Here is a 21,299-nt window from a genome sequence, read left to right as displayed (position 1 = left end):
AACTAGGGGTGGTGGAAGGGGAGGAGGGCGGGGGGGGGGTGAATGGGTGACGGGCACTGAGGGGGGCACTTGAGGGGATGAGCATTGGGTGTTATTCTGTATGTTGGCAAATTGAACACCAATAAAAAAATAAATTTATTATAAAAAAAAAAAGAACATCACCAAAAAGAAAAAAGGTAAGGTTGGTAGCAAAGCCAAGCCGAGGGAGCGCTTGTATCTAGCCTGAGGTTGACTCAGACTAGTAAATGCTATGAATAATAATAAAGCATTATTCTAGAAAGACTAATCTGTCTACAATGGGCCTGGTATTTTGGAATAGAGGAAAGCTTAAGGGCAAAGAAAAGGTTTTTTTGAGTAAACAAGAAAACAGCTTTGTGTTTTGTTTAGTTCAAACAGAACCACGGACATCTTAATGCAAAATACAATGATCTATAAGGGGAGAACTGTCATTGACGGAATTCTCATGAGTAGAACACAGAATTGTATAGCCTAGCTACTATGACATTAACTGATACTAGTAACTGATAGCAAATAATAGCATAAAATTTTCTTAGGTTGGGGATTCTGAAGAATAATATACTCCTTTCCACTGTTCTTCCATCCCTATCTGCCCAGAGTCCTCTTGAACAAGTTTTGAGATCTGTCTAGGTCCCACACTGATGCAAGGTTCAGGCTGCTAAGGTCCCCCTGTACTTTAATATTCAAGTGGACGAACTCTGCAAGTAATTGTGTGTGTGTGTGTGTGTGTGTGTGTATTTTTTTATTGGAGTTCAATTTGCCAACATATAACGCCCAGTGCTCATCCGTCAAGTGCCCCTCTCAGTGCCTGTCACCCGGTCACCCCCCCCCCCACTACCCTTTGTTTGTTTCCCAGAGTTAGAAGTGCAAGTAACTGTTTGAAGCCAAACGTGTTCCCTAATGTTCTTCGGGATTTGTGGGAGGAAGAGTTGGAAACGAGAGGAAGTGAAGATGAAATTTAAATGTCCTCAGGGTCATCAGTCAGCTCCTCTCCAAACTCCTCCCACCTCTTTTTAAAAAAATTTATTTATTTATTCATGAGAGACAGAGAAAGGCAGAGACACAGGCAGAGGGAGAAGCAGGCTCCCCATGGGGAGCCTGATATCGGACTCGATCCCAGGACCCAGGGATCCCAATCTAAGCAGAAGGCAGACACTCTAACTACTGAGCCACCCAGGTGTCCCTTCCCACCTCTTTCTTAATCACCTCTATTTCCTCTTTATTCTTCCATGCTGGGCAGCTTTCTGTATAGCCAAAACATTAAAGGAGTTAGCATTTCTGTAGCACTTATACTCTGGTATAAGCCCCCCTCTCCATTTTGCAAGATACAAATAATTCAAGCCTAATGTACAACTGATGTTTATCGAAGGTTAGCAAATAGTACAGCATAAAACAGGAAAGAACTTAAACAATACCAGACATCCCTGCTCCCAAAGTTCACTGCTCACATCCCACAGAGGGAATCTTCATTAAACATCTTTCTCCCTCAGCTCTAGCCTGAGTAATTGGAGCCAACACCTCAAGTCCACAGACTATGGTCTCCCTGACTGCCAAGGGAAAACTGAAAAATTCTTAAAATCTCATGTCAAGTGGGGATTAAGTTCTAAAGTCAACACTCTTGAAAATCAAAGTGCCTGTAAAATAAAGTAGACTAAGGCATAAGTCTTCTTTAATGAAAGTTGCTCTATGACCCTCAATTAATTTTTCAGTTTCTTCATTGAGAATACTGACAGAATCATCATAGCCCCAAATCCCAGCCACCTGAACAATGTGTTCCAGTTCATGGTCAATGTGGGGAAGCCATTAAAATGAGTCACAATTATTTCCTGAGTTTTACCAACATGAATTGACTGTTTCAGGCTTGACGGCATCTTTTCTCTGCCTCACAGACCCACTGAGTGGAATGGCACACCAAATAACTTGAATAGAAGTATAATGAGTCTCCATTATACTTTACTTTCTTATGCAAAGCAATTTTTAGTTCCACTTCATTGCATCGTGTCATGGACCCATTGAAGTATCTTTCCAAACCAAAGAGAAATCTATCTTAGATCCCCAAAAAGAACTTATATAAATTCACATTTAAAAAAAAAAATTCACATTTTTTTCTTTAGAGGTCTAAAAAATTATAGATACAATTTTTAGAACTCAGAGCCGAAATATGTGTACTTTCCTTCCCTACACAGTCTAGGTCAACAGAAGGAAAGAAGATAACATCCATTCTACACTTGTGGAAAGCAAACCCCAGGGGTTACAGTTTTTTGTTGTTGTTGTCTTTCGTCTCCCTCACCTCTTCCTCTTCTCTCTCTTCTTTCACTACCAGCTATAAAGTTCTAAGAGCCTGGACTAGTGTGATGGCACTGGCAGAAATTAAAAAAAGAAAAAACCTATCTCATAGATTGAAATGGTCTCCAATTATTTCTTCCCATGTTGAACTCTTTTTTGAACCAATTGCACATCTCATTTGCTGCCTCTTAACTGTTGTGTGCTGCCTTTTAATGTTTTATATTTCTTAGGTTTATCCTCCTCGTTAAAAAGCAGTCATTGACTAAAAGAATTGGTCTTCTGGGCACGCAGCTAAAATGCACCAAAAGCATCAAGAATCAGCTGGGAGGAATCAGCAAGCTCTTATCTATGCTACTCTGCCACCTACAGGAAGATTCTGAGTGGGTCACCTCAGTTTCAGGTGGCAGCAACAAATGACTAACCTATTTTCAAAGTACTCTTCTTTAGAATAATTGCTAATCAATACGGTAGTCATTCAAGAATGTCTTGAAACACTGATTCTGTGTTCTATTAGGTTCAAAGGATAGAGAGGTAAGTGAGACATGGTCGAGCCCCTCCAGAAATACCTCATTCAGAAGATGGTTTCAATACCAAATGCATCATCAGGACCAAAGACAGCACATTTGAGTTACAAAAGGGCATCCCACTTTCGGGCTGGTAAAGCCCCATCTCAGAACATATGTTCTGCACTCAGAACATAGACCGCCATCTCAGAACATAGACCTGCACTATCCTTAATCTTGAAACTTTAGGAAAAGGTGATATGTATATTTTAAATGAGCACATGCAGAAATGTTCCTAAGAATGGCTTTGGTGACACATCTACACATGCTATGCAGCAATGTATTTGCAGCAAGAAGTACTTCACATGCACGTATAAAGTTGCATTTGTCATGTGACTAGACTATTCTTGTCCACTCCCTGCACTATCATCATCAACAAAAACAATAAATATTTGAGGAATTCTTAAGATTATCAAAATAACTGGTTTTAGCTAAGTACCTTAAAAATTTTTAGTATTGTTCTTGTCCTCAGAAAGAATTATATATAGGAAGATAACATATAATGCAAGATATATAGAAAGACTGCTAAATAAATGGTGCTAAAATGACGGATTTTAGAAATTGGGGGAGGTGTGATCATCAAGACAGTGTGGTACTGGCACAAAAACAGACACATAGATCAATGGAACAGAATAGAGAACCCAGAAATGGGCCCTCAGCTCTATGGTCAACTAATATTCGACAAAGTAGGAAAGACTATCCACTGGGAAAAGGACAGTCTCTTCAATAAATGGTGCTGAAAAAATTGGACAGCCACGTGCAGAAGAATGAAACTAGACCATTCTCTTACACCAGACACAAAGATAAACTCAAAATGGATGAAACATCTAAATGGGAGACAAGAATCCATCAGAATCCAAGAGGAGAACACAGGCAACACTCTTCTTGAACTTGGCCACAGCAACTTCTTGCAAGATACATCTATGAAGGCAAGGGAAACAAAAGCAAAAATGAACTATTGGGACTTCATCAAGACAAAAAGCTTCTGCACAGCAAAAGAAACAGTCAACAAAACTAAAAGACAACCTACAGAATGGGAGAAGATACTTGCAAATGACCTATCAGATAAAGGGCTAGTATCTGAGATCTATAAAAAACGTGTTAAACTCAACAGCAAAGAAACAAACAATCCAATCATGAAATGGGCAAAAGACATGAACAGAAATTTCACCAAAGAAGACATAGACATGGCCAACAAGCACATGAGAAAATGCTCCACATCACTTGCCATCAGGGAAATACAAATCAAAACCACAATGAGATACCACCTCACACCAGTGAGAATGGGGAAAATGAACAAGACAGAAACACCAAGTGTTGGAGAGGATGTAGAGAAAGGGGAACTCTCTTACACTGTTGGTGGAAATGTGAACTGGTGCAGCCACTCTGGAAAACTGTGTGGAGGTTCCTCAAAGAGTTAAAAATAGACCTGCCCTACGACCCAGCAATTGCACTGTTGGGGATTTACTCCAAAGATACAGATGCAATGAAACGGCAGGACACCTGCACCCCAATGTTTATAGCAGCAATGCCCACAACAACAGATGAATGGATAAAGAAGATGTGGTTTATATACACAATGGAATATTACTCAGCCATTAGAAATTACGAATACACACCATTTGCTTCAATGTGGATGGAACTGGAGGGTTTTATGCTGAGTGAAGTAAGTCAACTGGAGAAGGACAATCATTATATGGTTTGACTCATACGAGGAATATAAAAAATAGTGAAAGGGATTATAGGGGAAAGGAGAGAAAATGAGTGGGAAATATCAGTCAGGGTGACAGCACACAAGAGACTCCTAACTCTGGGAAATGAACAAGGGGTGGTGAAAGGGGAGGTGGGCAGGGGGATGGGGTGACTGGATGACGGGCACTGACAGGGGCACCTGACAGGATGAGCACTGGCTATTATACTATATGTTGGCAAATCAAACTCCAATTAAAAAAAAAAACAAAAAAAATATAGGGAGGAGTTCAAATGAATTACTGCAATCAGGGAAAACTGGAGAAAAAATATGGTTTGAGCCAACTCTTGAAGGAAAGGGTACCACTTCCAAAGGCAAAGTAGGGCATGACGAGGAGGGCAAGTGCATACCAAGTAGGAGGAACACCTTTGTGTAAGTAAAGTAGGCGGAATTAAGTATAAATGGTAGATTTAGATATAATCAGTACATCTATTTGATGAGAATAGTAGACATAAAAATGGTTATGACAGTCTATAGTTTCCCAAAATAAATGCAATAGCAGTACTTCCAGTCCCAGATGCTGTTCAAGATCCTTCCAGCGTCCATCAAACTGTAGAGTCTATTTCCCCACCTTTTGAATCTGGGCCTTGAATGGTGGTCTTATTACTGCTCCAACCAATAGAGCACAGTGGATGTGATGCTATGTGACTTCCAAGGTGAAGTCATAACAGGATGCAGTTTCTGTCTCCCTCCCTTGTAGTTCACTCACCTTTTCACCCTGGCTATCATGTTTTGAGGGAGCCCAGGACACATCCAGTGATCACATGTAGGTGTCTCACTCAACAGTCTTAGCTACGGTCTCAGCTACAGCTGGAATCAACCAAGACACATAAGTGTATGAAGATTCAGAAGATTCCAGCCCGCAGACTTTGAGTCTTCCAGCTGAAGCACCCAATGTCACAAAGAAGAGACAAGCCATTCCTGCTGTACTCTGTCCAAGTTCCTGATCCTCATAATTCATGAGCAAAATAAATAATTGTTTCAGGCCAATAAGTTCTGGGATAATTTGTTACATAGCCATAGTAAAACACTAACATTGAGTAATTACCGAGTGCCATGTACTATGTTTGAAGCCTTATATTTTTTATTGGGTAGCTATTTCTGTGTAACAAACCATTCCAAACCCAGTGGCTTAAAACAACAGTTCTTGCTTATTAAAGCTCACGTATTTGTGGCCTACTGAGGATTGGCTGACCTAGGTGGGCTTGCTTCTGTGTTTAAGTGTTACCTACGTGTTTAAGTGTTGCTTGAGAGCTCTGCCCTGACCTGGGCTTGGCTGGGGGATCTTAGAGCAGATATACTGTATATGTCTCTTATCCTCCTCTGGAAACTGACAGGTTTGTCTGGGAATGTCATTTTCTTCGAGAGGCAGGACCACAAGAACAAGAGTGGAAATAAATAAGCTTCTTAGGGCCTAAGGTCAGAAATGGCACACCACTGCTTCTTACCAAATTCTACTGGCCAAATCAATTCACATGAGCAGGCCCAGATTAACAGGGAAAGCAAACAGACTCCATCTGTGTAGTTTACTGCAAAGTCACAGGCTAAGGATGTACACATATGGAGGGGTGAAGAGTTGGAGCCATTAATTCAATTTATTACATAATTATCAAGTAAGTACCATTATAATCCCCATTCCATCCATTTCATCAAGAAACTGAGGCACAGAGACCTTAAATAATGTGAGTTAACGGAGTTCCTGGAGCTTCCAGTGATGCTGCTGCTCCTGTGGCTGTCTCATCACTGCAACTGTCCAAGAGACCAAACTCTCAGAATATGTCTTTGCTCTTTAGGTGCTAGACCACAGCTTGGCTGCAAGACTGCTAGATCATCCACGCTTCCCACTTTAAACCAATTCCTGAGCTTCCTCTAATTGGACCTTAGGATCGCTATACCAATATGTGTTTCTATTAGCCTCAGGAACTACTAGAAATCCCAACTCTTTTCACCCATCACTAATTCATCCATGAATATGACTCCCTCTTACACTCCTCCCTGACTCCCTGGACACTTCCTGTGCCTCTAAGATTCAAGACCTGTCATCAATACCCTTTATCTATGATATCCTCTCTGAACAGTCTCTTCACTACCATGCCCCTTCATTTCCAAGCTGACTGAAACAGTTATTGCCTTAAGGACATGCTATGCTGCTCCCACTGCCCTGCAGTCCTCACAAAAGAATGTGTTTTTTTTCTCTTATACCACGTACCTCTGGGCTTGAAGATGAGAGAGCAGTATCCCTCTTGCTTCCTATTGCAGCTTCACAAATCATTCTCCTTCCTCTTCGAAACTTAAACCCTATGAATTTCATGCTATGAGACACTACAACCCCAAATACCGCTATCTCCTTGACCTTCATATAAACAAAGTTTAATTTAACTTATTTTGCAAGACTAGCTTGACCTGAGTTACTTCTTGATTATGTATATGGAAATCATAAGCAAAACTTGAACTGGTTCCCAAGGTTAATATTAAGTCACCACTGACAAATTCCCTACCATTTAAGAAAATTTTAATATTGTAAACAATCACTATGAAGTATAAATAATCACTGACTTCCCACTATATAAACTACCCCTTACAGAAGGGGCATTGCCCTCTAACAATGTACCCTGAGCCTCATTCCAGGTTTTGGTCTGAGAGCTCCCAGTTTGCAAACTGTATTTTGGTGTGTGCACAATAAACTTTTATGAATCACTACTTGGTCATTCATTGGTTTTCTGTCATTTATGAACTTTTGACAACAGTTGCTTGGTGAGGCCAGAGACATGTGGCTTACTCTTTAGGAAGATGTTCTAGCAGTTGCCCACATAACATCTTATATGAATTGCATCAGATCTAAGCACAGGAGGGCACTTAGCTGCAAAGGAAGCTCAAAAATGTAATCTCTTGCTGCATAAGACCAGCTAAAACCCAGGGTATTCTATTGCTAAAGGAAAGGGGAGGGTATTTGGCAACAGTTAGTGATCTTTGTCACATTAGTTAATAGTGGGCCTATTACCCACCTACTCTATGCCTTCCCACAAGTAACTAAGACCAGAGAAAAGCATCACAGCCATAATGATTCTTGTCCTAAATCTCAAGAAAGCAATTGATTCTCCATAACAACCTTATACACTTTTAAAAATACCTTTGATGTTCTGCCACAAAAAATGACTATTTCATATTTTCTCCTCTTTTCTCAAACCTTCAACAGTTCCTTCCCACTCTTAACATTGCACTCTCAGCTGATCCTACCCTTGTATTTTACTGAAAATTTTGAAACAATCACAGGGAGTTCCTTTGCTTCCTACCACCAAATCTATCAACCTACCTACAAATTTCTACCATCAAGTCTTTCTTTGTTCTCATCCTGTCTCCTTTAAGCGTTCCATTCCCAGCAAAGATGAACACTTCCCTTTTTGCTCTGAAGCCTATCCTCACTGGCCTTTTTCAAAGAGTGATGACTGCAGTTTCTCTTGTATCATTATGCTTTTATTTTTCTCCTGTTGGCTATTCCCAGAAATAGTCTCTAATAATTTCAAAAAACCATTTGAGGAAAGGATTCTGGGAAGGTGGTGGAGGAGGATGCACCAGGAGTCTGTCTCCCCACCTAGACATCAATTGCATTGACAGAATCAGATATAACTCCGTTGGAATTCTGGAGTCTACTGAAGGCTTGCAACTTCCAGGCAAAGCCTTGGACAGTAAATTGCAGTTAGTTTCAGTCAATGTTGGCTCTTAGCAGAGTAGCAGCTGCCCAGTCCCACCTCCCAGCCCTGTGGCAGGCCCTGCACATACTCCAGAAGCAGCTTGCGTGCCATTGCAGGAGCCAGAGTACACACACATAAGACCCTGTCCTCCAAACATAGGCAATCTATGCTCTGACTGCTGATTGCTCCTTCTGATCATAGAGATACAAAGAAGTTATGTTTGCTCTCACCATATTCTCACTTCTTTTCTTCTCAATTCACTCCAATTTATCTTCCATCTCTATTACTACACTATAATAGTATAGTGCCAATGTCCTTTTGTCAATGTCCTCTGACTGGACAAATCTAAAGTCTTTCTTAAATGCTTCTCAGCAGCATTTGGCAGCTTTAACTACTCTCTTCTTGAACATTCTCTAACCTTGGTGTCCACATCCACCTCCTACCCTCACTACCATTCTCCTAGTTTATATTTTACATCATTGCCAACTCCTCAGTTTTGTTTTTTGGCTCTTTCTCCTTGGTTCATTCTCTAAATGTCAGAATGCCTCTACTCTTTACACAATCTTTGCACAATCTTACTCTTTGCACAATCTCATACATTCTCATGGCTGTAAGTACCTATATGTACTAAATTATTCTCAAATATTTATTTCTGGGTCAAATTGTTAACTTCTAAACTGTCTCCATTTGAATGCTTGACAGACATCTGAACCTAACCATAACAGGATTTTTCTCACCTAAATGTGTCTTTCCCCCAATTTTCCCCAACCTAAATGGCACCAACATCTTCCCTGGCACTTAACAGAAATTTATAAGGCATCTTTGATTGCTCATTTTTCTAAAACCCCATGTTCTACCCAAAGCAAGCCTTACTGGATCCCTTTCCAAACGTAGGATGACTTTTTCTATCCCCACTCCTCTCACCTGGATTTCTACAAATGCCTAACATAAAATATTCTACTTATCTTGTCTGTTTCACCAACCTCATGGGCTTCATGAGTGAAGGGAATTTGGGTTGTTTTGTCTTCTGCTTTATGCTCACGGTTTAGAATAGGGCCTGATGCTCTATAAGTATTTGTTGAATGATCGGAAGAAAAGTCTAGTGGGAATCAGACATGCAAAAACTGAATTACAATACATTCTTTTAAATGGGAGTATGTACAAAATTTAGAAAGGGGAGTGTTTCCAGATTTGGGAATTAGAGACATCTTTAGTCTTCCTTTTTGGATGAAAGAAAAATAAGCCCAAACCAAAGAATACTGTGGAAATATTTGTCTTAACATTCCCTTTAAAATGTACATTGAGGGGGCAGCCTGGGTGGCTCAACGGTTTAGCGCAGCCTTCAGCCCAAGGCCTGATCCTGGAGACCCAGGATCAAGTCCCATGTCAGGCTTCCTGCATGGAGCCTCCTTCTCCCTCTGCCTGTATCTCTCCCTCTCTCTCTCTCTCTCTCTCCCTCTCTCATGAATAAATAAAAATCTTTTAAAAAATAAAATAAAATGTGCATTGAAGCATAATACACAAGTAATTATATCAATTATTATCACTTCAAATAATTTACAAAAATAAATATAGAGAAACAATGATGAGGGTATTAATGGAAGGAATCAAGCTTCCAGGAGCTGGATTTCTCTAGAAAGGAAAAAAGGTAAGGGAGAAAGACATAAATGTGTAATGTGAAGAAAGACAAAGAAACAATTTTTTAAAATTCCTTTTTCTGGAGGAATGAGAATGGAGGTTGGTCTCAACTTTACAAGACAGCTCTGTGGGACCTCTGTATAAAGTCAGAGAGAGTGAGGACAACCTATCATGGGTAGCTTGTGACTACCGATTAGTATTTAAAATGTAGAAATCTGGGGTACCTGTGTGGCTTAGTTGATTAAGCATCTGTCTTCAGCTCAGGTTATGATCTCAGAGTCCTGGGATAGAGCCCCGTATCGGGCTCCCTGCTCAGAGGGGAGCCTGCTTCTCTTTCCCTCTGCCCCTTCTCTTGCTTGTGCTTTCTCTCTCTCTCTCTCTCAAATAAAGTCTTTAAAAAAAAATATAGAAGTCCTAGGAACTGTCAACTCCATTTCTAAGCATTTATCCTATGAAGATAATAGCAAACGTGTATAAAGGTACATTCACAAGGACATTGTTGCAGTAATGTTTAAAATAGCACAAAAGGAAACAGCCTATTCTTTTGTGTACCTGTAGAGGTGCCATTAAAGTCACCTAAACAGAGTGAAATTTACTGGTCTAGAAAGTGGTCTGTGATATACTGGGTTTATGAAAAAGACAAATTGGGGTACCTGGGTGGCACAGTCGGTTAAGTGTCTGACTCTTGGTTTCAGCTCAGGTCATAATCTCAGGATTGTGAGATGGAATCCCATGTTCGGCTTCACACTCTGCATGGAGTCTGCTTGAGATTCTATCTCCCTCTCCCTGTCTCTTCTGTTTGTGCTCTCAATCTCTACAATAAATAAACAAATAAATCTTTTAAAAAAGGGGAGAAAGAAGAATATTGTATATAAGATTTAAGGCATGAATTCCTTTTTGTAAAAAACAAAGTGTACTCCTATTTATCTATATACATATATGTATCCAGAGATGCTTTGTGGGCATGAGAAAAACACATATGTGGTTGAAAAGTACGATTAGAAACACAGAAATACGTGGGTTTCATCTTTTATTTTCATCATTTATTTTATATGATTTTTTATATGATTTTTATTTGATGGTTTTTGGTAATTTAACTTTTCTTGTTTTTTTGTTTTTCCTCCCCAAATAAAATATTTTTGAATATCATGATTGGTTCAGGATAAAATTAAGAGGGCTACATATGGAGACTAAGAACATACTGAGATTTTTGAAAATGATCTGTATTTGATAATCATTATCCAATCATTTAAAAATTTTTTAAAAAATCAGACAGAAATTCTGATTTGTTTTTTAAGCGAGTATTGGATGGGTGAAAATACATTAAGGTCACTGAAAAGAGGCTATGTTTGGTATTCTGTAATGACTGTATTTTTTTTTAATTTTTATTTATTTATGATAGTCACACAGAGATAGAGAGAGAGAGAAAGGCAGAGACACAGGCAGAGGGAGAAGCAGGCTCCATGCATTGGGAGCCCGATGTGGGACTCGATCCCGGGTCTCCAGGATCGCGCCCTGGGCCAAAGGCAGGCGCCAAACCGCTGCGCCACCCAGGGATCCCTGTAATAACTGTATTAAAAAGGAAAAATAAAAGCAAAGGAACAATAATGAAAACCATAACAGGCAAGAGAGAGGGAGGGAGAAAGGAAGGTCAAGTTCGGGGAAAAGGAGAGACAGGAAGAAGGGATTTGGAATTGATTGTATTGTTCACTAAAATTAGAGAAAATTAAGAAGCAATTATGTAATGAATTCTATCCTTGGAAAATAAAACCATCGTTAGTGATAAATATCCCTAAGGAGGCTACGAAATATATGAAGAAGAAATGAAACATCACTCCAGGGACTGTGGTTTCCTAGTTCTGTGTTCTATTTGGGCTCAGGTGTCTTTTGTCCTCCCATGGCCCAATAACTGTATTGATTGTCTTTTATTACACACTACAATATATCTTAAAGCTGGAAAATCTATCATTTCAATGTAACATTTATTGAAGAATGGTAATGCATTTTACACTTGACAAATGAGCAATTATATCTCTTGCCTAGAGATTTATATAAGGCCTCTAGTTTTAAACAGTCTGAGTCGTTTCAGGAAATAGATCATTTTCAACTGATTTAGAAACAGAAATCAGTTATTCAAATGATTTAGCCTCAAAGAAACTGGTGAAAAATTTACTAATTCAGAGTGTAGTATGTGTTTCATCTCAAACTTGGATTTGCTTCCTTTGATTCTAATTTTACAGATGGAAAAAAAAAAAACACCTTACATGTCCAAAAGATAGAGATGGCTTTGCTTAATTGATGACTGAGTTCAGAAGTATGTTCTAATTCTTATTTGCTCTACTGCCCAGCATGGTATAGACCAAGACAAAATGGAATCCATTTAATTTTTTGTAACATCAATATTATTATTATTATTGTTGTTGTTGTTGTTATGGTCTTCAGTATTTACTGAGGACCTACTTTGTGCCAATCACTACACTAATGGATTTTACATGGATTATCTCTTAATCCTCATGTAACTCTCTAAAGCAGAGAATATTACTAAATTGCCACTTTACAGATAAGGTAACTTAACTTGCCCATGATCAGAGCAAGGACAAGCCTCTTGGTCTATCTGCCTGTATAGTCCACACATTTGGCTACTTGTTATACTACTATACCTTTCAATATATACTGCCTCTTCTGTTTTTTGTGTGAAATGACATTAGCACATGCCCAATTTAATATATTTTTTTAATCTACATAATCCAGGGTTATGCCACTGGCTTTTTAGGTAAAATAGAATTCTCCTTCCTAATGTTCTACTAAAAATGGTCATCCTTTATGTTCTTGTTTTTTGAAAGCATTAAACACATAATGATAAATCTAGACATGTGTTTTTTTTTTAATTTTTATTTATTTATGATAGTCACACAGAGAGAGAGAGAGAGACAGAGACATAGGCAGAGGGAGAAGCAGGCTCCATGCACCGGGAGCCCGACATGGGATTCGATCCCGTGTCTCCAGGATCGCACCCTGGGCCAAAGGCAGGTGCCAAACCGCTGCGCCACCCAGGGATCCCGACATAAGTGTTTTGATTATAGAAAACCTTGCTAGAAAATGACTGTTCTTGACAAATTTAGTAATTGAGTAGGTGCTATTTAAAATGGGAAATGGATGATTTTCAACTGATGTAAAAACAGAGAAATTAAACAATTTAATAAATGCTTCTTGGCGACGCTTTTATGAAGGCAATTATATTTAATCAGAGCAGAGTTTCAGTTTCAGGTCTCAGTTTTGCATAAGCTATAGAGTTTCTCTTCTCCCAAATGAAGTTTAACTCATTATATAATTAACATACATACATTTGACAAATTTAAGGAGCAAACACGGGTTTGACTCAAAATCTTTGCATTCTCCTGGATTTATAGTTTCTCATTTCTAAGACAAGTTTCGAAAAGAGCCTTGAACTTGTACTGCTAAAATTTCACAAGTTAACAGCAATATGACCTTGGGCAAGTCACTGCAGAAGGTGCTTCTCAGTTTTCCATCCACAATGAAGGGATCACATTACTTACCTCATTGGGCTGCTACAAGCTTTAAAGGAAGTAGCATGGGGATTAAAGCTTTTAAAGTAAATCCATTATTATTACGGCTTCTCATCTTGGCAGGAACACAAAATGGCAAATTCCTCGGTTTTTTTTTTTTTTTTTTTCTTAATCTCCACTTTTCCTGTTTAAGCATCTATGATGTTTTTTGCCTGTTGGTTATCTCATTACTTTGAAGAAGCATTCTCCAACATTAATCCAGCGCCTTGCTTGCAACAAGGTATTTGAAATGCACCCCTTGATTTTATCACAGAAAACTGCTAAACAGAAGACCAGCCCTCAGTATTTTCTGCCGCCTCCCTTTTTATAAGCTCTACTATCTCTACTACCACACGAAGGTAGATTCTCAAGAACTGAAAATGGTCCATCCAGTTCAAGTCATAATTCTCTAAGATATAGTTTGTAGATAAACTGAAGATTTACCTATGATGTGTTTTATTAGAAACACATAGAATTATCTGTCGTATCAGAAGCCTCTATCCAGTCAAAGATGTATGAATAAGAAGTTAAAGTTGGCATGTGAATCAAAGATAATGTGGAGGCACCTGGGTTGCTTACTCGGTTAAGCATCTGCCTTGGGGTCAGGTCATGATCTCAAGGTCCTGCTTAGTAGGGAGTCTCCTCTGTCTGCCCCTCCCCATTGCTCATGTGCTCACTCTCAAATAAATAAATAAATAAATAAATAAATAAATAAATAAATATAATTTATCTGATAGAAGAATACTTTTATAAAAGCATCAGAGTGAGCACCTTAATTTTCATCATTTTTAACTGTCCCAAGTCACAGCTGTTCAACTTGGGAATCAAGATAAGGCATCGGTGGCTGAGGTCCAAGAATCAGAGAAAGAGGAAACCTACGCAATTAAACAGTGTTTAATATTAATTACATTTATAACACAATACCAGGCCTTCTTGGGGATATGAATTGTCTTTTGACTGGAAGACAAGCTGTCTGGAAAAAGAACCAACACTGATTGAAAAGTAAAGCTTCACTGGACTTATTTTTAACATTTTATGTGAACAATTTAATTTCATTGAGTAACTCTTTAATTTCATCAAATATCCAGTAAGTGTGAAAATTTCCAATTAGCTCATAATTGTCATTTCTTTTAGTTTATTTGAATTAGGATCCAAATAAGTTCTACACATTGAGATTGATTTGATTTGTTTCTTAATTGTCTTTTAATCTATAGGTTCCTTTCTCTCTCCCTGAATGTACTTGTTGAAGAAATTGGACTATTTGTCCTATTGTTTCCCAGGGTCTGGATTTTGCTGATTGCATTCTGGATATGTTGTTTGAAATGTCCTTGCAGGGATGCCTGAGTGGCTCACCAGTTAAGTGCCTGCCTTCAGTTCAGGCCATGATCCTGGAGTCCCAGGATTGAATCCCACATCAGGCTCCCTGCATGGAGCCTCCTTCTCTCTCTGCCTATGTCTCTGCCTCTCTCTCTGTATCTCTCATGAATAAATAAATAAAACCTTTTAAAAAAAATTAAATGTCCTTGAATCTTCTGTATTTTTTGTAAATTGTTAATTGGATCTACAAGCTTAGTCGGATTCAGGGTTTGTATATTTGGGTGGTGGCTGTGAAGGTAGCATGTTCTTTGTCAGGAACCATAGACAGACACCTGGTTGTTTCCCTTTCTGTGGTGTTAGCAGATGTCAGCGCTTAAAGCCTTTATCTCAACTCATTAGAGGTTGCAATATGGTGATATTTTTATCATTCTTTATTCACTTATTAGCTGGGATACTTCTCGAATGAGAAACTTCCTCTCATCTACTGTATTCATTTCCTGAGGCTTTTGTAATAAAGAACCATGTACTTGGTGGTTTAAAAACAACAGAAATTTATTCTTTTGCATTTTTGGAGGCCAGAAGTCTAAAATAAAGATATTGGCAGGGCCACATCCCTCCCGGAGGCTCTAGGAGAAAACCTGTTCTTTGCCTCTTCCAACTTCTGGTGGCTGCTGACATTACTTTTGGCTGTGCCACTCCAATTTCTACCACTGTGGTCACTGTTTTTTGCACACCTCTACGTATCTCTTATAAGGACACTTGTCATCAGATTTGGGGCCTACCATGGTAATCCAGGATGTCCTGATCACAAACTCCTTAATATAATTATACCAGTAAAGACCCTTTCTCCCCAGGGTGCCAGGGTGGCTCAGCTGGTTAAGTGTCTGCTTTGGCTCAGGTCATGATCTCAGGGTCCTGGGATGGAGGCCTGCATCAGGTTCCCTGCTCAGCGGGAGTCTCAGGAGAAGTCTGCTTCTCCCTCTCTCTCTGTTCCTGCTCATGCTCTCTTTCTCTCTCTCAAATAAATAAATAAATAAATAAAATAAAATAAAATAAAATAAAATAAAAGGCTGTTTTTTTCAAGTAAGGTAACATTCACAGGTTCTGAGAATTAGGAGATGGACATTTTCTTTTGGGGGCCACCATTCAACCCACTACATCTACTATTTGGTACTTGGTGGTACAGTTCATGCTTATTTTTCTTCATTTATCACTCTCCAAAATAATGAGTTAATTCCCCAACATCCTCCAATAGTGAGCAATTAGAATTTTCATATTTTGTTTTTTAACAGTAGTATAAATGAATGGATTGAAACATTTGGTGTACTTCAACTTGCTGCAAATTCTATCCTATTGGTCTCAAAGTGTCTCATCTTTGGCCTATGGGGGCCGCTTCAGGCTGGCTTCTGGGTTTCTTTGACATGACACTAGCAATCTTTAGTATCTTCTATTATGAGTTGAATTGTGTCCTCTAAAAAAGAGATGTTGAAATCCTAATCCTAGTACCTCAGAAAGTGATCTTATTTGGAAATAGTGTCTTTACAGAGACAAGTTAGAATGCAGTCATTAGGGTAAGCCCTAATCCAATATGAGTAGCATCCTTACAAAAAGGAAAATTTGGGACACAGAGACAGACATGTACAGAGGGGAAACAATGTAAAGACACAGGGAGAATGCCAAGTATAGATGGAGGCAGAGATTGGAGTGATGCGACCATAAGCCGAAGAACACCAAAGATTGCTGGCCACCACCAGATGAAGAAGCATTATACTCAGGGTGTCATTAGAGCATGGTCTTGCTGACACCTTGATTTCAGACTTCTAGCTTCCAGGACTGTGAGAAAATAAATTTCTATTATTTTAAGCCACCCAGTTTGTGGTACTTTGTTAAAATAGCCCAGAGAAACTAATACATCTCCCTTGTTATCTGTATGAAAATATATTCTAGACTCATTTTTCATTAGGTTGAAATTGGCAATTTCATCTGGTTCAAGCTGATATTTTTCTTGCTCTGGTCCTGGAGTCAGCAATATCTGAGAATATCAAAGGAGCCTTGATTCCTTTGAGTGGAAAATGGTATTTCAAGATCATAATCTGGGAGCTAGAGAAGCTCACAGTTACTAAACTGGTCACTGTGCCTAGGCTCTTTCAGAGCTATGTATATTTTATAAGCTAAAACCTTGAGTTTGGGTTTTGTTGTTTTTTAGAAAAAAGACATTTCTTGGTCTTGACTTGGAATCAGAATAAGACATTTCTCCAAGGAGTACGGGTCTTGAAGTGTCATAATCTAGGCCTTATGTGTACTCATTGCTACTGGGTTGGTTATTTCTACGCCTTTTCAGAGGCAGGGTAAAAAATAAAATGCTTTATGATGCTTCTAATTCAAATTAAGGACTACAGAATTTTTACTTCTTCATTTGTATTTTAAATCTCCATTTCCTTTCCCCCATGTTGGTAGTCCTGGTTTTCATGAATGATTGAGATGATATAATTAGAACATCATATAATTACCCATTTTACTTATCTCACATTTTACATTTAAAAAACCAGAACACATACACAAACATTGTCACATCAATGCAGAGAAGAGAGAAAAAAAATTTTTATATTTATTCATTTTTTACAAAATATCTCACTATGGATGTATAGTCAAATTGCTGTGTTTTAAAGTCACTTGAAAAGGTTCTCCTCTGTGTGTTATGAAACATACTATTAGGTTTATCTGCTTCATTTTATTTCAGTTCTGAGACCAATTACAATTAAACTTATTTTATAAATAAGTTAATTTTATCTTATAATTAAAGTGAACAGGTTTCCAGAATCAAATATAAAAGATATATTTAAGTAAGCCTAGTTTCCATTCCTGTCCTCATCATAATATTTTCTCCTTGTCCTTATAGGTAACCTTCCTTTAAAACAAATATGGTTTATCTTTTTTTTTTTTTTAATATAAGCAAGTGTATGGACACACATTTATATAGTTTCTCTTTTCTTAAACGGTAGCATACAAAGAACACTTATCTCTACTTGCTTTTCTCACTCAACACTATATCCTAAAGATTAATCCATAGTGGCATATAGAGATATTCCTCATTCCTTGTCATAGTTGCAGAATATTTCACCATGTGCACGTACTATAATTTATTCTAGTTTATTTAACCAATCTCCTTATATGGACATATCAGGTGTTTCCTTTCTTTTGGTGTGATAAGCAGTCCTATAATGAATAGTTCTGGGCATATATACCTTTTCATATTTTTGCTACTATATTTGTGGGTTGGAGTCCTAGAATTGGCATTGTTGGGTCAATGGGCAAATTCATATGCAAATTACTAGATATAGTTGTGCACACATGTAACCAAGCAACTTGATGAATTCCAATGATAAATCAGCATTTAGCTTAAGCAGTTTTCTTTTTTATTTATTTGAGAAAGAGAGTGTGTGCATAAGTGAGGGAGAAGGGCAGAGGGAGAGGAAGAAACAGACTCTCCATTGAACATGGACCCCAACTCAGGGCTCTATTTCACAACTCTGAAATTATGACCCGAGTTGAAATCAAGAGTCGGAAGCTTAACCTACTGAGCCACCCAGGCACCCCTTAGCTTTAGGAATCTCATCTCATGACAGCATATATTCTATTTACATACAAAAATTACTCTGTATACTCACCACTTATCAAAATTTAGTTGAACTTTTTGTGGTTAAATTAATCAACCACTGGCATCATTATTAAAATCCCATAGGAGTATTCTATAAAGTGAGTCAAAAAGATCTTCCACTTGCTTTGATGTTATTGATGTAACTTAACCATTAATAATAAAACATCCACCCAATACTTACCAAAGCACTTTCTAGAACCTTTGATCTTCCCAACAATCATAAGTGATGGTTAATATTTCATCTTATCAAGCACAGAGAATTTTAGTTACTGCAGAAGATCTCACAGTAAGGTAAAAGCATTGTCAAACCTGACTGCACATACTTTGCACTGTTATTTTTGCTAAGCTACCACTAACTGGCTTATATTTCCATATACAAAAAATAATTGCAAGTTTGTTGCTGTTTTAAGACATGAAGTAGCAGTTTTAAACTGTAAGTTAGATGGAAGAGAACATTAAAAAAAAATAGTTAAAGAAATCTCCTTACATGTATAAAAGTAATTGGTGTGGCCAGTAATTTCTTTTTACACATTGCATCAAACATCAGTACATGAGGAAATCAACAGGCATTTTTTGTTTTGTTTTGTTTTGTTTTTGTAAAGGCCTAAAAAATAGGTGAACTTTGATTATAACTTTTTTTGGTAGAACTGAAATACACCAGTGCTCTTGCTATCTTGAATGAATGCAGCAACTATGCACTATACAAAAGGGACTTTCATTAGTATTGGTAAGCTTGAGTTACAAGATCTTTCCTTTTCACTTCTGTTTTCTCCAAAAGTACCCAATACTACTGAGCATGTAAGGGCTACATGATGCCTTAAATATGCCAGATAATTAGCTTTATTGATCTATTATTTAAGAACATGGATACTGAAGTTATGTAATGAGATTTTAGTTCAAGCTAATTTCCTTGAGTAGTCTTTTTAGATTGTTTTTTTTTTCTTTTTTTTTACCATTGTTGCTAAAATAGTCATTTGGACACCAAAACATTTTAATATTTGGACATACAAGGCTTGATGTCATTTTGTTTATGCTATATTAAAATTCATGCACTAAATTTTTCAGTTGCTTCTTTTGTTTCATTAGTTATCCTGTGTTTAGGCAGAATATTAACATCAAAAGAAAGAAGCAACTTTTTATCATCCAGTGCAAAACATTTTGAGTAAAAAAAAAAAAAAAAGGTTTCATCATCAAGAAAGAGAGCACTCCATGTATCTATCTGAGTAAATGGCTGTTACAAAGTATGACTTCACAAACTGAAAATCCTTGTACCATACATGGTACAAAGAATTGCTATAGTTACAAAAGTTATTTAAGCTTCCCTCCTCCAAGAAAAAGTTCAGTTAGAAAGAATTTAAATATAATGCTATATCTATCCTTACATGGGAGGAGCTTTCTATTCACAGATTTCCAGTTTTGTGAATTAAACAGCTGTAGCCTCCAATTTTTTTTTTAAAGATTTTATTTATTTATTCATGAGAAACACAGTGAGAGTGAGGCAAAGACACAGGCAGAGGGAGAAGCAGGCCATGCATGGAGCCCAACGTGGGACTCTATCCCGGGTCTCCAGGATCACGCCTTGGACTGAAGATGGTGCTAAACCGCTGAGCCACCTGGCCTGCCCTGTAGCCTCCAAATTAATCAGACCTACTATTTTGGTACAAGATCAGGAAATGTCTCTGAAACTAAACTGGCTGGCACACATACATAATGACTGAGGGCATATTGCAAGTAAATGACGACGCAATAACAGTTAAGTTGGAATGGAGTCCATGGTGGTTACTTAGAAGCCAGCCACACTGGAGGGAGAAGGGAAGATAACTGGATCAATATTAGTCAAGTGCTTCAGCATTGTTGCAATGAAAAGTGTGTAAAAGAAAAAAAAAAAAAGGCCATCTCAGAGCCTCCAGGAAGTATGAAGGTCTGGGTTTTCTGTCTTTTTAATCTGCTAATTATAATTTACTTCATAGGTCAGATTCAATCAGAGCATAACTGTCACTAATCTCCTTGGGAATAAATCCACGGAGAATAAATCTCATAGATTTTTTTTTTTTTTTAGATTTCATTCATTCATTCATTCATTCATTCATTCATTCGAGACAGAGACCGGCAGAGGGAGAAGCAGGCTCCATGCAGGGAGCCCGACATGGGACTCGATCCTGAGACTCCAGGATCACGCCCTGGGCTGAAGGCAGGGGCTAAACCGCTGAGCCACCCGGGAATCCCCAAATCTCATAGATTCTAACCTATGTTATATATGCAGTGGTCTCCATCTTAATTGAGGGCAAAACATTTTATCATTTAGTTAAGAATATCAAGTGGCTAGGGAAGTGAGGTGGAAGACAAGGGATTCCAAGAGCAAATACTTGGTAGTAACTATACATAAAAAGGTAAAAAAAAGAAGACTTCCTGGTAAGTGGTGATATTTGCCAGTATCGGTACTGTTTAGTGTAACTTTTTGAGCTGATGGTCACCTGAATATCAAATAAATTACGAATGTTGATGGAACCCTATTTCTATGTATCAAAAACACGATGATCTCCTAGGACTGTTTTTTTTTTTTTTAAGTGCCCTCACGCAGGCTGCTGTGCAAGGGAACTGAAACGAGACTGTTGTGCTAAAAAGAAATCTCAAACTTAATGGATAGTCTCCATGCCCGTCACAAACATACCGACAACTTCCCATTTTCTGAGTATTAATGGCTTCTGCTCTAATTTCTTGCTGCAGGTCCTGGCAGGTTGCAGCTTTTCCTCTCTCGTACATCGCCTTTGATTATTTCCCCAAATATACTTTCGGTGGCATACGAACTTT

The 21,299-nt window shown here is 38.2% G+C and overlaps 1 long non-coding RNA gene across 1 annotated transcript in view; it reads right to left on the bottom strand.

Moving 5' to 3' along the window:
• Nucleotides 1-21,299, bottom strand: part of LOC125755601 (uncharacterized) — a 27,514-nt gene extending 6,215 nt beyond the window's left edge. Inside the window, exons 1-2 of the long non-coding RNA XR_007412456.1 lie at nucleotides 21,160-21,299; nucleotides 10,601-10,761 (exon numbers count right to left, since the gene is read on the bottom strand). This is a non-coding gene — a long non-coding RNA (uncharacterized LOC125755601). The remainder of the gene's footprint in view (nucleotides 1-10,600; nucleotides 10,762-21,159) is intronic.

Source organism: Canis lupus, chromosome 8 (assembly GCF_003254725.2).
Source record: "Canis lupus dingo isolate Sandy chromosome 8, ASM325472v2, whole genome shotgun sequence".
Lineage (NCBI taxonomy): Eukaryota > Metazoa > Chordata > Mammalia > Carnivora > Canidae > Canis > Canis lupus.
The sequence above is the reverse complement of the archived record's forward strand: the minus strand, read 5'-3'. Positions and strand labels throughout refer to the sequence as shown.